The sequence below is a fragment of the Haemaphysalis longicornis genome, unplaced genomic scaffold (assembly GCF_048455015.1).
Source record: "Haemaphysalis longicornis isolate Haplotype H1 unplaced genomic scaffold, Haemaphysalis longicornis Haplotype H1 scaffold_1, whole genome shotgun sequence".
NCBI lineage: Eukaryota > Metazoa > Arthropoda > Arachnida > Ixodida > Ixodidae > Haemaphysalis > Haemaphysalis longicornis.
Window position 1 is genome coordinate 354894631 of NW_027526203.1, and position 16289 is coordinate 354910919.

The following is a 16289-nucleotide window of genomic DNA, read 5'->3' on the forward strand; positions in this document are numbered from 1 at the left end:
ACCACTGCTTCGCCGCCTCTGTATTCTTTTCAGTTGTTAGGGGAGCACAAGTTCGCTCCAATAAACTTGTTTCTTTTCCAAACAACTGCTTCGTCCTTGGCTACGTGACAATATTGATACCATATCCAGCAAAGCAATGTCGGCACTTTATTATTTAAAACGATCATTACGTAATGCTTCAAGTGACACTAAGCTCCTGGCATATAAAACCCTTATTCTTCCAATTCTGGACTATGCAAATATCATCTGGGATCCTTACACTGCTGTTAATCTTCGTAAAGTAGAAAGGGTACAAAATAAGGCAGTGAGGTTCATCTTCAACAGCTATGGAATAACATCGGTTTCTCAGTTAGTTGCCAGAGCAAGCTTAAAACAAATTTCAGCGCGAAATCGTATTTGTCGATTGCTTTTCATGTTTAAACTGGTGAAAAGGAGGCTCCACAGCAGAACATCGGATTATGTTGAGTTTTCCTCAGGGTACGCAACAAGGCAACGACATGCGTTCAGTTTAGTACCATTTAAGAACCGAAACAATGTATTCAGTACTCCTTTATTCCTCGGACCATAATAGACTGGAATGAGCTAAATGCACACGTAGTTACGGAAAATGACATTGACAGATTCCAGATTCATCTTGAAAGTTGAAATTGCTGCTGTCAAAGTGTATCACTGCTTCAATTTTGTCCTATTGGTTAGTAGATGACTGTGCGTACATACATTCCTGAAAAAAAAAAAAAAAAACATATCTTGCTTCTGAACCATGTTCCTCGCGTTGTGTGATAAAAGCACTTTAGTTCAATCTCGAGGCCGAGCTCGAGAAATCGCTGTATTGTTTGCACGGAAGTACTGTGATGTTGTTTTGATGTTTTCTCATCCAAACGTGTACAAATGTATCTATGTATTACCACTCTGCTACAACCCCTTTCATTGGGGTTAGCAGTATTACTAAATAAATAAATAAATAAATAAATAAATAAATAAATAAATAAATAAAGTGTTCCAATTATCGTCGCAACACCCTGTATATCCGAGACGCACGTGCGAATGGACTGCATGACACGCCTCGCTCCCAGGAAATGCCTTGACATCATTTTCCGGGCGTTCCCGTCGAAGGTGGACGACTGGCAACCCGTTCCTCCCTGCTACACGACCATTTCTGCCGGCGTCATTATCCTCAACCCCACCTATTCTCTAAACGCTCACCCCTCCCTGCTACTACAATACCCCTACACCCCTACAAGTGCCCATCTTGTCAGACATTCGTGTGCAAATTAATGCCCTTAGCAGTGTGAGTGCGAGCTCATAGCCTTCTCACAAGAAAGTGAAAAGGAGGATAGGGTCATTATGGTCAGGAACACCAGCGGCGGCAGCTCGCGCGGCCGGCTTTATGGACTCTGAAAAAGTCACCCACCTTTCTTCCCTTTTTTTTGTGCTCAAATACAGTTAAAACGCGCGCGAACTAACGAAGTCACCGGGAACAGCGAATTGTTTGGTTAAATCGAGAACTTCGCAAAATCGGGACTGTCATTTCACAAGCAGTTGATTCCATAAATTCGGTGTCAAGAGGGAAGCGCATCCCAGCAGCTGTATGACATCGTAATTGAGGCGGCCGCGGCGATCGCCTGCCGATAATTTAGCAATGCGGTAGAAGTGCGCCACGAAAATAATAACAAAAAAAAAACCTGGGGAAAACGAATTTATTTCCTGGCAAAAAAAGCCTGTGATTTTCGACTGCGTGCGCTTTGTTAGCATTGGGGGGACCGACTTTTCGTATCACGCAAGCGCGGTCAACGCGTCCTCGGAGCCCCAGCAAAGCGCCTGAGCAAGTCAACAGCGTCCATCGCGTGGCCTGAAGCGGGCACTTCTTCATCGTTCAAAACCTCCGTCATGTCGGCGTCTGAGTCGGCGCTCAGATAGTCGTGGAAGCTCGGATCTGCTGCCACCTTGTTAAACCAACGAAGTTCGCTTTTCCGAGGTCCTGTGTGGTATTTTTTTTTTCCTGCTCGTGTTGAGGGCTTGCGGACCTCGAAATACTTCGTTAAATCGGGAATGACGCTAAATCTATCGCGTTAGTTCGAGTTCACAAAAGCATTATGGCACGTGCGGGGTAATCCGAATTTGTTCGTTATATCAAGAAATTTGTTAGATCGGGTTTTGACTGTACGTGTATTGGAGCCGCCAGTTCTACGCACTCGAATGTCAGGTTCATTTCTCAGTTAACATTATATGACGCGGTGAAATACAGATCGTTAAACTTTCCGGCAGTGGACTTTTGTAGAGAAGCGGGTGGGCCGCGGATAATTACTAAGTATGAATAGAAAACAATAAAATGAAACTTTCAATGCAAACAAAAAAAATGAGGATGATCGCACCCGAAGGTAATGCTGTGTTCGGCGTCCTGTGAACGCTTCCAGGTCGTTTTATTGCATGTAGAACACATCGCCAGGTGTTTATAATGTTGCGCGCATTAGATCTGTACCGTTACGTTTTTAACTGGGGTCTCGGAAATAACGCGCGCGTCAGCTTTGCGTACGGAAAAGGCAACAAAACAAAGTTGATAAGAGTGTGCTTTGAACGCGGCTGATGACAAATGCAGCTGAATTATTGAAACATGTGAGGATTTTATTTTTTTTAATGAGCCAATCCACCCAAACAGAATTTGAGAAAACAGCGAAACTTTGTTACGGTGTTTAAATGCAACGCTGTCAGTGCCATTATGTGATATGTTTTAGATGTCAGCGAGGGAAAAATTACGCGGCCACAATATTGTGGCCGCGTAAACTTCCCGCAAAAATAACAACTAACTACTTAGCTACTTACTTTTTAATTACTTAAGTAATTACTTAAGTAATTAATTACTTAAGTAATTAATTACTTAAGTACTTAAGTAATTAATTACTTAAGTAATTACTTAAGTAATTAAAAAGTAAGTAGCTAAGTAGTTAGTTGTTATTTTTTAATGAATTGTTTAATAAATTCATTCATCCCCCTAACAGCTCGGACTGTCATGCGGGAACTCACAAGAAGGCTGCCATGTTGGTTATATGACGTCAAACCAAAAGCGCACTCGCATTGGGAAAATTGATTTGACTCATTTAGATCCGTGCCACAACATAATGTGGCGCATTATCGATACGAATTACATTCTGCGCACACTTTCGCTGGGCGTTATCTGACCTGTTTTGCTGCAGCCTGTCTTCTAGGGGAAAGTTGCCGAGTTTTTCTTGCCATTACAGTTTTATCTGATTTAGTTTCGAATTCAGGATCTGGCTCATTTCGAAAAAAATAAAATAAAAATAAATAAAACCCCTCAATATATTTGTTCGACAGCGTGTAGAATAGCAGAATAGGCCAGTGGTCGCGGCCACCTGGCCGACATGCGTACGCAGGCTTCACCAGCTTCACCAACCGCCGGTGTTCAGTCCCAGAGTTTTGTGCTCTACTAATGGCTGCGAATGTTCATGCGCGCGCTGACCTTTGACATAACGTTCAAGCCTGCGTACGTACGTCGGCCAGGTGGCCGCGACCGCTGGGCTACGATCGTGCTGAATAAGCTTGATTGCCTGGAACCATAGAGATAATATACTGACTCCTGGGACGCGAGATTTGTCCTAGTTAGTAAACCACAATCGGTGACGCACATTACAGACAGCACCGGCAGTAGGGCGCTTCAATTTTCCGACCTGGACTAACGTTCCGCGTACCCACCGAGAAGCACTCCGGCATTCGTTTTGCACATCCCATGGCGTGTGGAACCCTCGGACTATCCGTGCACGTGGGTCTGAGACTACAAATCTAAGAGTCCCAGTGCTTCGCTGTAGTAGCTGCTCTCGCGTCATAACCGACGGGTGTGCACTGCAGGGTATTAACCATGTGCCCGCACCCTTTCCAGTTTCATCTTGCTCTGTCCGACGCAGAACCGTGGTAATGTGGAAGGTACAAAGGGAAGGAAGTGGGGTGTCAGTTTGCAGTCATGCGTGGGAGAAAAAAAAAAAAAATCTAACCGTCCGCGACAGGACTCGAACCTGCAATCTTCTGATCCGGAATCAGACGCCTTATCCATTAGGCCACGCGGACCGGCAGGTTGCGGGTTTTTTTAATGCTGCTCTGTGATGTCAAGTTATGCATGGGAGCAATGGTTTAGCTGCCTATTCATGGTTTTGATGATGATCGTTGGATTTTTTTTTGGCGCAAGGCCAGCTGGGGCAAAGAGCGCCAAACAAAAGTATAACATAAAATAGTGGCTACTAAAGCCAGAATAACAATAAAATCAATTAACGACAATGATGGCTGGTGTAGGGCCAGTTTTGATTACGCATGATAGGAAATGAGGTTTAAAAAGTTCACATCAGATAAATATTTAAAAGCGTGTTGTACAGAAACCATGGCATTGTCACCCAAAAACAAGAAAGGGTGTAGCGGAATGTGTTGTCTGTATAGTTTCCTTGAAGTGTGTGTCTTGTTGTGTCGAGTGCCTTGCATGTGATTAGGATGTGGACTACGGATAGGCCCTCCCCACACCTGCTACACGCGGGTCTTGGAGAGCAGGTGTGAGTGCATCGCATGCGTGTAGCCCATACTCATAGGCCTCCTGCGCTGCCCAGGGGGCGCTGCGCAAGCGGCTTCCGGTGACGGCGCGGAAGACGAAAACGATAAGTTTTTGATTTTTTTTTCATTCCTTTGTTTGTGATAATGTTGCAGAAGTAGGACTCGACTTAAGTAATAGAGGTTAGCAGGTAAAAGAGCAGTTAGCGTGAGTTAACAGGAATATAAATGTAACAAGTAGTAAAGCCACGTGGTAGCAGTTAGTGCTTTTTTTTCTGGTTGTGTTTTGGCGCAGCAATAGGGATGTTTTGAGGATTAGGAGCAACGTTGGTGACAGCACAGGGGCGACGCGACAGGCTTTTTGGAGTTCGAGTGGAGGAAAAAAAACAATTCTAAGCGGGCTTTGTTTGAGTGACGGGGCGACTTAGGCCTAGGGGTTGGCCTAACGATGGCCCCGAGGACTAGGGACGAAGACCAAGTACAGTGCCAAGAGTGCCTGCGCTGGTGCTACTTGGGAGAGACCAAACTTGAGCGTGTGGCCGACGCTAAGAAGGCGCCCTTCGAATGTAGGCCTTGCGAACGAACAAGACAAGGCTTCGAGCGCCTCGAGAAGCAGTGTAATGCTAAGGTGGAGGAGCTGGAAGGGTACCTAAGGGAGGAGAGAGAAGCGCGGATGGCTCTCGAGGCGCGGGTTGCCGAGCTTGACAAGGCGGGGCAGGCGAAGACCGCCCAGTTGGTGCGCACGATGGCCGAGCTGGGCGAAGCGCGAGAAAGGCAGGCCCAGTTGGAAAAGCGGGTGGAAGAGCTCGTCACTCCGGCGGTAGGAGATGACGTGAGTGCGCGGCATCAGCACGATGAGGGGCACGCCGGCAAGAACGCAGAGCCACAGGGAGCGACTGATGCTGCGCGCAAGAGCGGTGTCCGTCAACGCCGAGCGGACTCGGGTCGCAAAGAAAGCACCGAGGCTTCGCCGGAAAGTGGTGGATCGCCAGCCAGGTCGTTTGCTGCCGTGGTCAACCACAGTAGCCCCCGAACACCTGCAAAAGGGCCGGTTAAAGGCGAGAGGAGGCGCCAAGTCATAGTTGTCGGCGGCTCCAACATGGCCAGGGTGGGAGAGGTGATTAAGGGGAGGTGGGAGACGACGAACGCGTGAAGGTGAGTAGGCTTCCCGGAAAAAGAGTCGGGGAAGTAATACAACAGGCAAAGGGGCAACTGTGGGATAGAATGGAGGACCGCAGCTTGGTAGTGATAATGGGGGGTGTGAACGATGTGTTGCAGGGACGCGGGGGAGGGTTCGCAAAGCAGATTGCGAAGGGGGTCACCGAGCTGAGGGCGGTCTCGGAGGATGTGCAGATTGCGGTTTGCACGGTGCCGGAGGTGCAGAAACAAGGGGTCCACGTAGAAAGGGCGGTGGTTGCGGCAAACAGGGAGCTTTGGACCCTGGGTAAAACGATGAAGTTTGAGGTGGTCAACCTGAACCGGGACCTGGTCCGTGCGGGCCGCAACGGGGCGTTTGTGTTCGACGGCATACACTTCAGTGGCCGTCTAGCTGAGCCTGTAGGGCACCGACTGGCAGCCCGCGCAGTGGCTTTTTTAGGGGGGCCCCGAACGTTCAAGAAGAAGGCGGACTGAGTGGAGGCGGTAGCGAAGGGCAGGAGGGAGGGGGCACTGATGCACGGCGGCGGAAACGTAAAGCAAAGAAAAGGAAAATAAACCGTGGAACTAAAATTAGTTATATAAACATGCAAGGCGGCCGCAAGCAGGAAAAATGGATTGAGATACAAACCCAACTCGAGAAAGAAGAAATTGACGTGTACGCCCTGACTGAAACCCACCTGAGAGATATGGAGGAGCCACCAGTGATGGATGACTACGTATGGGTGGGGTGCAACAGGGCAGCGGGAGAGAGGAAAGGTGGGGGCGTGGGCATGTTGATTAGGCGAGGAGGGAATTGGCAAAGGGAGAATCAGGGCTGTAAGGAGCACTTATGGGTTTGTGGAACGGTGGGTGGAAAAAAGACACGGTTGGGAGTGGCCTATCTGTGGACAAGGAATGACGCCAGAGAACAAAATAAAGAGTTGGTGGACTGCCTCAGGAAGGACATAAAGAAATTTAAAGAATCCGGCGAGGTGATATATATTAGTAGGCGACTTAAATGCCCACATTGAGGATCTAGATGGATATACGGACTATAACGGCTCGATGGTTCTAGATATGTGTGAAGAACAGCAACTAGTAATAGTTAACCGGGAGCATAAATGCGACGGGCAGATAACGTGGCAAAGCGGCAATAGACAGTCTTGCATAGACTACGGCCTGGTCTCGGAGCACACGTACGAGCGGTTAAACCAAATGACGATAGATGAAGAAGGAGAAAACAGCCTGGGCAGCGACCACAGGCGTATAATCCTGAAATTTGACAGTGGAGGGGCTAGGTAGGAAACACCGGAGGTTGGGCTCCCGAAATTGAGCGAAAAGCAGGTAGCAGACATTGTCAATAGCATCGAAAGAGAATTAGAGGCCGAGCCCACGAAGGTGTGGGAATATGACGAGGTTGTGAGTTGTATACAGAAGGAAATATACAAAGTAAGGAAACAAAACCGCTGGAGGGGTAAAAGGAAACCACAAAGCTGGTGGGACAAGGAAATTAAACTGGCTATTGAAGAGCGACAACGGGCTTCTAGATTGCACAGAAAGGCAAAACAAATGGGATATCAGGATGAAGAGGTGCAGTTACGGTGGAGCCGGTACCGAGAAAAGAAATTTGAGGTGCAAAAACTAGTACAAGCAAAGATTAAAACTGCGAGTGAGAAATGGGTATCAGGTATACGTAAGAAGGATAAGAGCGCCCCCCAAAAATTCTGGTATCATTTAAAAGCATTGGGAACGACGACTAAAGAGGTGCAGACTCAGATACAGGACGGGGACGGTAACGTTCTTCTGGGGGACAGCGCATTAAAATACCTACATGGAGTCATAGCAAATACTTTCGGCCAAACACGCGAGATATCGGCTACCCGGACACATGTGGCCAATAGAAGAGCGACAGATAAAGAATTTAATATCGAATTTTTGCACTGGAAAAAGGCAGAACACAGTGTTCCCAAAAGTACGGCAACAGGACCGGATGGTATCCCAATAGAGATTATCAACCATTTGGGACCAGCGGGAAAGACGCACTTGTATAGAGCCATCGAACGCGCTATAAAATCCGAGAGGATTCCCACGCAATGGCGCGAAAGCAGAATGAGTTTGATTTATAAAGGCAAGGGAGAGAAGGACAAGGCGAGCTCTTACAGGCCGATTACAGTCACGTCAGTGCTCTATAGATTAGCTATACAAGCCATCAAAGTCGAGTTGTTGAAGTGGGTAGAAAGTAACGGTATTTTAGGGGAACTGCAAAATGGATTTAGGCCGGGTCGACGCTTAGAAGACAATATTTTCATAATAACCCAGACCATCGAAATTTCGGCAGCACAGGGCAGACCAACATGGCTACTGTTTCTGGACATAAAGGGAGCCTATGACAACGTAGATAGGGGATTGCTGTGGCATATACTGGAAGAAGAGGGGATTGGGTCAGATTTTGTGGGGCTGCTAAGGGCAATATATGAGGATAACAAGGCGCATATTACATGGGAAGGGCGTACAGGCACAGAGCCCGTATACATTAGAAGAGGTTTAAAGCAGGGGTGCCCCCTTTCGCCATTGCTGTTCACACTGTACATTAGAGGAATGGAAAGACGATCGGAGGAGAGTGGATTAGGCTTTGACTTGTCGTACCGAAGCAATGGATAGTTGGTGGAGCAACGGATTCCGGGATTGATGTACGCGGACGATATAGTGTTGCTGGCGGATAATGCGGAAGACCTTCAAAAACTGGCCGGCATTTGTGGTGATGAGGCAACGTACCTAGACCTACATTTTAACCCACAGAAATCTGCAGTCATGGTGTTCAAGAGGAAGCTCATACAACACCAATAAGAATTCAACAGGAGGCCATACCATTAGTAAATATGTACAAATACTTGGGGATCTGGCTTAATGAAGGAAAAGGCTACCTGAATGCCCGTGAAGAACACCTCAAACTGAAAGGGAGACGAAATGCAGCAGTAATGAAACATAGAGCACTTTGGGGTTACAATAAGTACGAGGTAGTGCGAGGCATCTGGAAAGGGGTAGTGCCGGCGCTCACGTTCTCTAATGCCGTATTATGCTTAAAGTCCGATATCCTGTCGGGACTGGAGGTTAACCAAAAGGCAGTCGGCAGATTAGCACTGGGAGCTCACAGTAAGACTACAAATGAGGCGGTACAAGGCGATGTGGGTTGGGCTTCATTTGAGGCGAGGGAAGCGCAAAGTAAGATACGTTTTGAGGAGCGGCTTAGACATTTAGATGAGAAGAACTGGGCAGCCACAGTGCACAGGTACGTGTACCTTAAAAGTGTGGACACCTAATGGCGGAAGAGGACGCGAAAGCTGGCGACTAAATATACCTTGACCGCGGCAAATAAACAAGGGGGGGGGGGGGAGCAGTTAAAAAGCAAGTGAAGGAAACAGAGACGCTCATGTGGAAAGAGAGGATGGAAAAGAAGGGATCGCTGGGAATCTACAAAGCAAGCAAAAAAGAGATCCGGAAAGAGAACTTTTATGACAACAATAAAGGTAGTGCGTTACTCTTCGAGGCGCGGGCTGGCTGCTTGAGAACTCGAACTTACATGAGCAAATATTCGTCCCAGGATGAGACATGTGTTGTATGTGGCAGGGATAAAGAAACAATCGACCACATAGTAATAGGATGCCAAAAGATTCAGCCGGATAGAATTGGGGGAAAAGTCCTACTTCCTGAGGCACTGGGCTTCGCAATAGATGGAAACATTAACTGGTCAGCAGTAGGTATTACTAAGCAGCGGCTAGAGTATTGGTGGAAAAAAAAGCAGGGAAGTCGATAAAATAACAGCCCGGCCAGGGGTAGCGGCAGGGCAGAATTAAAAAGAAATCCGAGTTGAGGGACTAAATTTAAATTCAAACTACTAAGATAGGCTAGATGGCGCACACCATCACCCCGATTCAAAGGTGAGGCCTTTGATCATCATCATCATCACCGGGCAGTACTTCCGGGTAGTTATAGTGAACTAGAATGATCTAGTGGCGCGAACGGCGAGGAAGGGATGTGCTCTTCTGTGTAGAAAACACCAGGTGGCGCTGCTGCGCTCTCTTCGAAAGGCGCCGCCGCGGCAGTCGCTGTACTTCAGGCGATCTGCAGTTGTTGTGGCTGTCGTTGTTCCGATGTTGGGTAGTAATTAACCTTTACAAAAAAAAAGCTACTCGCGTCTGGCATCCCCGTACCTTGCTAGGAACGTTTTATTGCAAATCTGCCCGTTTGAGCGGTAGGGAAACGGCTATAAATCGTGTTGTTTGGTGTCGTCTGCTACCTGCGCAGATGATGGATACGAGCGTACGCGTTCGATGTGCTGCCGGCGGACAACTGGTATGTTTAATTCTTTACGAATGGATTTACTTTTCTTGTATTTACTGTAATAAAGTCCCGGCATGAACCTACTCGTGAATTTGCCTCTACAGAAGCAAATTATACCCAGTATTCACGCGTCCAGTAGCACCCGGCTGATTTTTTCAGCAGCAAAGTTTGCAATGAACAAATTACCTCTAGAGGAAGCTTTCCCCAGGCACTTAGGGCTGAATGCGGCGTTAGCACGTGCAATACATCACTAAACGCCGTAGCCGTCATGGCCCCTTTGCAGGCCGAACTGCTGTCAGCTTCTTGCAGCACACTGTTTGCAACAGCTGGGGAATCTATTTCACCAAGAACGTTTTGATCGCCGGCAAAATTTTGCCGGCACCAGAGCTTTGAAGGAAGCTTGACTTCTTGAAGATGGCTAATTGTGAAAGCATCCCATTCCACAGAACTTGCGCCTTCATTTGATGAGCCCTGCGGAGAGAGAGAAATCTCGGTGGCTGGCGCACCTCATCTTTTTCGGCTCTTCAGCTTTGTCGCTTCTTGCTGACTGCCGAAACTGGAACTCTTTTTTTTTTTTGCCCGCCTTTTTCTTTGCGGCTTCCGCCTGCATGCTCCGTACAGAATTCGACGCACAGTAGGCAGGATGGTAGGTACAGCACCTGGAGCCAGTGACAGCTTCCCGCGTGCAAGTCGCACTTCACAGCCGTTTATTACGTGGATTTAATCCCGCAATATATATGCACTCGGGCCCAAAGTGGCGCTCACCGACGGCTAAATTTATGGTCAAGAGTTTGTCCAGTCTTCCCCAATTTTGTTCCCACTTTTTGCGCAGTTCATCGTCCATTGGAGCGGCGAACAAAGACGCCTTGGGAGCACCTGGGTAACCACTGTGACAACCCGGAGCAAAGGAATAGGTGTCCGTCCTTCGTTTTGACATCGCGGCTACCCGGCGCCTGTCAAACCTCTATTCGACAGCACTCGCAATAACTATTTTTCTGACGATTAGATACCCCTTGCTTCTGTAGGGGAACATCACGGAAACGTAAAACACGCAGAAAATGAAAGGCCGGCCTCGACCATAAACAGACGGAGAGTCTGCCCGACCGAGCGCCGCCAACGCATCGCACATCCCCTCGTGTCGTCTGCACCGCTAGCAGACGACACAGCGCTACTTCGTTTGTAGCCGTTGCCCGATGGCTCAAACGGGTCTGATAAGCAACAAAACGTTCCTAGAAAGGTACAGGGACAACAAAAGTGAGCATCTTTCTTCCGTAAAGGTTAATTACTGTACCACACTAAAAAACGGCAGCGGCAATAGCTGGCGAGCGCCCCAAGCAACGGCCCGTTCAACCGCGGTACCGTTTTCGGAGAAGGCGCAGTGGCGCCCCTGGCGGCGGTAGACGCGCTTTGCTTCAGCCGAACGCGGATTAACTCTATGGAACGCGGCAGAGCGCTCCCGTTCGCGCCACTGGATCAAGACATTCTAGTTCACTGTACGGGTAGTACAAAGCTGCGCGGGTCCCATAGGATCCCGTGTTGACAGAAGCAAAATGAGCTCAACGCTGACCGATTATTTTGCGACGTTGTCACCTGCTCATCCCCGACGCGTCCAATCTATTTCAGCGATCAACTTGGCATTAGGGGAAAAAGCTTTGCAGCGCTAAACACGTTTACAGCGCCGACGACAGTGCCGGGACCGTGACGGCGTCTGCTACTCGCAGGTTCACCGATCGATGGTCGTACGAAGTGGAATTTTAAGTGAAATTTCTAGTTTAAACTAATACTCTAATTGACAAAGACTTCTCAAAAACAGCCGATCAAAAAAGAAGAGTGAAGCAATCGGCGATGATCGCACTTTAAAAAGCCAGCGAGTCCGGCGGACCGCAGGCTCGCCTGCTGCGGTGCGCCGCTCTGTTGCGTACCTGCACACTATGCGTGCACTTTCATTAAACAGTGCTCGTTTGCGTCGCCGTTACGAATACATGGTACAGCGTTAGCTTGCCGTTCTGTTGCGTGTCTCAGTGACAAAATGCCGCGACCGTCAGAAGCGTGAAATCTGTTTTACGATTCCGAAATTAGTGGCCGTAAAACAATGTGGTCGGGCGAACTAAGAGGCCGCTCGCTTTCCTTGTTTGCTTTCACTTTACTTAATTACGCCCTTGCAGCATACATTCCCAGTTCGCACTTAATAGCCTAGAATGAGGGTCAGCAACGGCCGAGTTCCATGCAGCCGTCACGGCGGAGGACTGGACGGCAAATCAGGTGGGAGGAGGAGGGGGCTTTGAATGCAAAGAGAAAAAAATCAGCGAATTTCTAATAATATCTGACAATAATCTAGCGAAGTGTGAAGATGGGGGGGGGGGGGGGGGGTAATTCAACTAGAGGACGCCAATTCTCTGTTCTTGTCTCGCTGTCTAACTCCATTTGAAGTCAAAACTGGCGTGTCGGCGTGCAGATTCGACGACCCTTGCACTAGAAAACCAACACAGTCAGTGATGATCGTATGTAAATATTCGGGGCCCAGCGCCGTGTATGCGGCTGTGTTATGTTATGCTGTGTTATGTGATGTTACAGAAGTACACATCTCTGCGGGCAGCGGGCGTGTGATTTGGTGCATGTTTTGCGTCCTTTAATAGCGCTTAATTTGTTAATTTGGCGCTGTTGCCCCACCTACTCGCTAGTATACATGTACCCTGCCGTTCGTAAATCGTGCGGCGTAAAACGTTACGCAAGAATCATTTAGTTTGCGAAAATACGAAACAAAATTTCCACTCGTTTCAAAGGTGGTGCCAGGCCAGCAGTGTCAGCTGAGTCGGCTGCGCAATTCTTGCGTTCGCTTGCATGCTCCCGCTGAAGCAACCTTTCGCATTTACCTCATGATATAGGATGAGCTGCGTTCCGTGTTTATGCTACTCGTGAACTTTCCTTTGTCGACCGCACGCAAGAAGAAAAACTGTAACTGTCGTCAAACAGTTAAACCACCCGACCTGGCGATACTGTCCCGTGCACGCCGCGACCACCGCGACAGCTCACTCAAAAGAAAGCCGAGAAATCGGCTTCTTTTAGCGGATATTATTTTGTTTAGCCTCTGCAACTACTTTAAGGGCTATTTCATACAGTATGCAGTCATTTAAACACGCCACAAAGCGCCACAACCAACTTTCACTCTGGCTTGTAATTGAAAACACATGGAGGGCGGCGAGGGTCGTCTGCTTTTGCACTACCCAGAGGCGTCGGCCGCTAGGGGCGGTGCATGTCGCCAAAACTCCAGCGCAGGAGGCCTATCCGTAACCTGCATGCAGGTTACGGATGGGCCAAGGCGACTTCTGTGTGTCTGTTGCGTGTGTCCGTAGTGTATGGTCCCAAGTGTGGTTTTATTAGGTGTAACTTGTTGTCTGCCTGTGTATTCCAGTCTGCTTGCCATGCATTGCGAAGGCGCTTTCTGATGTGTGGTTTGAGGTCAGTGTAGGGTACTGTTGCTATGTGCAGTGTATTTGTAAGTACAGCAGCGGCCATCTGGTCTGCGGTCTCATTACCGGCTATCCCAGAGTGGCCAGGCACCCAACACACAGTCAGTTCAAGATTCGACGCATATGCGGAGATAATGGTCTTTAGGACGAGATTGATGACAGTTTTTGGATGACTTTGTGGATGACAATGCTTGCACCACACTTAACGAGTCGGTATAAATGACAGACTTAGGGATGTTACGTTCAATGATATGGTTTGCAACAAGAAAAATGGCACACGCCTCCGCCGTAAAGATACTGGTGTTTATATTAATGGTTCTACTTGCATTAAAATTGGGACCGTGCGCAGCACAGGACACGGTGGATGATGTTTTGGACGCATCGCTGTAAAATTCTGCACAGCAATATTTCTCCTGTAAAAACAAGAAGTGCTGCAGGATTGCGGTTCTTGGAACTCGATTTTTTTCCAATTTTTACAAATGACAAGTCACATAGCACAGGCCGAACTTGCCATGGGGGTAAAAGCGTGCTACAGGATGTTTTATAGGTATCTAAAAAGGAGACAGTCAGTTCAGACACCTGCTCTTTGACTCTGAGTGAGAAAGGTGCAGAGATGGTTGGGCGATTTAAAAAAGATCTGGGATGTGGAGGCGTCATTAAAAATAGGTTTAAAAGGATAGCCATACATTGATGAAACTTTAAAAGCACATAACAAGTCAACATAGGTTCGCTGGTGCGATAAGCACCATTTGTCACACTCTGCATAGAGACTCTGGACAGGGCTGGTACGGAATGCGCCACACGAAAGGCAGAGCCCCAAGTGCAGCACTGGGTCGAGCATTTTCACTGCTGTTTTAGTTGCCGACCCATAAACCACACTCCCATAGTCCAAGCGAGATCCCACCAAACTGGAAAAAAGCACGCAAAAGGAGTTGTTTGTCCGCACCATAGGACTGGTGTGACAAAATTTTAAGAATGTTGATTGTTTTTAAGCATTTATGTTTGTGCTGTTTGATGTGGGGAATGAACGTGAGTTTTTTATCTAGAACTACACCTAAAAACCTGTCTTTCTTTTTTTACAGGAATCGAGTTGCCTTGAAGTTTAATGTCAGGATCCGCGTGGATCCGCCGCCTCTTTGAAAATACGACGCAGGTACTTTTTGTAGGATTAAGTTTAAATCCATTTTGATCTGTCCAGCGAGCCAGTTTATTAACGGCAAGCTGGACTTGGCGTTCGCAAACGGACAGATTACAGGATTTGAAAGATATCTGCACATCGTCTACATACATAGAGTAAGAGATTGTTCGAGGCAGTGCTTTGCCTAGCGAGTTCATCTGCACAATAAACAATGTGCAGCTCAATACTCCACCCTGAGGCACACCGTTTTCTTGTACATGAACTCTGGAAAGCGCAGAACCTGCTATCACCCGAAATGTTCTGTTAGACAAGTAGCTCTCAAGTATGTTCAACATGTTACCAGATATTCCAAAAGATTTCAAGTCAATTCGGATGCCATAGCGCCATGCCGTGTCATATGCTTTCTCAATGTCAAAAAATATGGTCATGCAATATTGTTTGTGAACAAAGGCACCTTTTATATATGACTCCAAGGCCACAAGTTGATCATTCGTAGATCGCCCCACCCTGAAGCCTGCCTGGCAGCTCTCGAGAAGACCGTTGTGCTCCAAAAAGTACACTAGCCTTCGGTTAATCATCTTCTCAAGAAGCTTGCACAGGCAGCTTGTCAGTGCGATGGGACGATAACTTGAGGGTAATGTGGGATCCTTTCCCTCTTTAAGAAAGGCTACTACTATCGCTTCCCTCCAAGACATCGGAAGGCGCCCCGAAAGCCATATCTTATTGTATAAGTGGAGAAGTGTTTCTAGTGTGTCTGCATGTATGTTTTGTATCATTGTGTATGTAATGTTGTCTGCACCCGGAGCTGAAGGCTTACATGTGCTCAGGGCAGCCCTTAACTCATGAAGTGTAAATTCGCAGTTGTAAGCAGATTTCGATTTGTCTTTGTCATGGAAGGGAATCTTTTCTGCAGATGTTTTGTGTTTCATGAAAGTGTTTGTGTAGTGTGCAGAACTGGACACGTGTTGGAAGTGTTGTGCGAGTGCGTTAGCCTGGTCTTCAAGAGTGTCCCCTGTTGTGCTGACAAGGGGCAGGCTGTGTGTCTGTTGTCCATTAAGTTTGCGTATTCGTGTCCATACCTTGTGTGTGTGTGTACGAGTTTATGGGCGTGAAGAAGGCGCGCCAACTCTCCCTTTTCGCCTCACGGTCCACACGCTTCCCAAGTGCTTTTGCCCATTTAAAGGAGATGAGGTTCTGCGATGTGGGGTACCGACGGAGGATACCCCACGCCTTGTTCTGGGCCTCACGCGCGCGCCTACAGTCGTCATTCCACCACGGCCTCCTCTGGTTGTGCGGGGCACCGGAGGCGTGGGGAATGGACTTTTCGGCGGCGTCGAGTATGTGCGCCGTGATGAGTTGGGCTGCTTCCTCCACGTGTATACGTGTTTTATGGATGTGTGGTGTAGTTTAGATGTTTCTGTGAATGTACTCCAGTTTGCTTTTGATTCATTAAACCTGTTGTGGGAAGATGGACTGCTCGGGCCTTTACCTATATACGTTAGTGAAGTGAAGTCACTGCCATATGGGTCCCTGCCCACACCCCACTCAAGACATAGAAAAAGAACTGCAGAGCCAAAAGCCAAGTCAAGATGTGAGTATGTATTGTGTCCTAGGTTATGGTATGTAGGCTGTTTTAGATGCAACGCATCTCATGCTCG

At 47.9% G+C, this 16289-nt stretch overlaps 1 non-coding gene across 1 annotated transcript; it reads right to left on the reverse strand.

The window, feature by feature from the left end:
• Nucleotides 1-4004: 4004 nt before the first annotated feature.
• Nucleotides 4005-4077, reverse strand: Trnar-ccg (transfer RNA arginine (anticodon CCG)). Its single transcript has one exon. It is a non-coding gene; the product is annotated as a tRNA-Arg (tRNA).
• Between the last annotated feature and the right edge of the window lie 12212 nt (nt 4078-16289).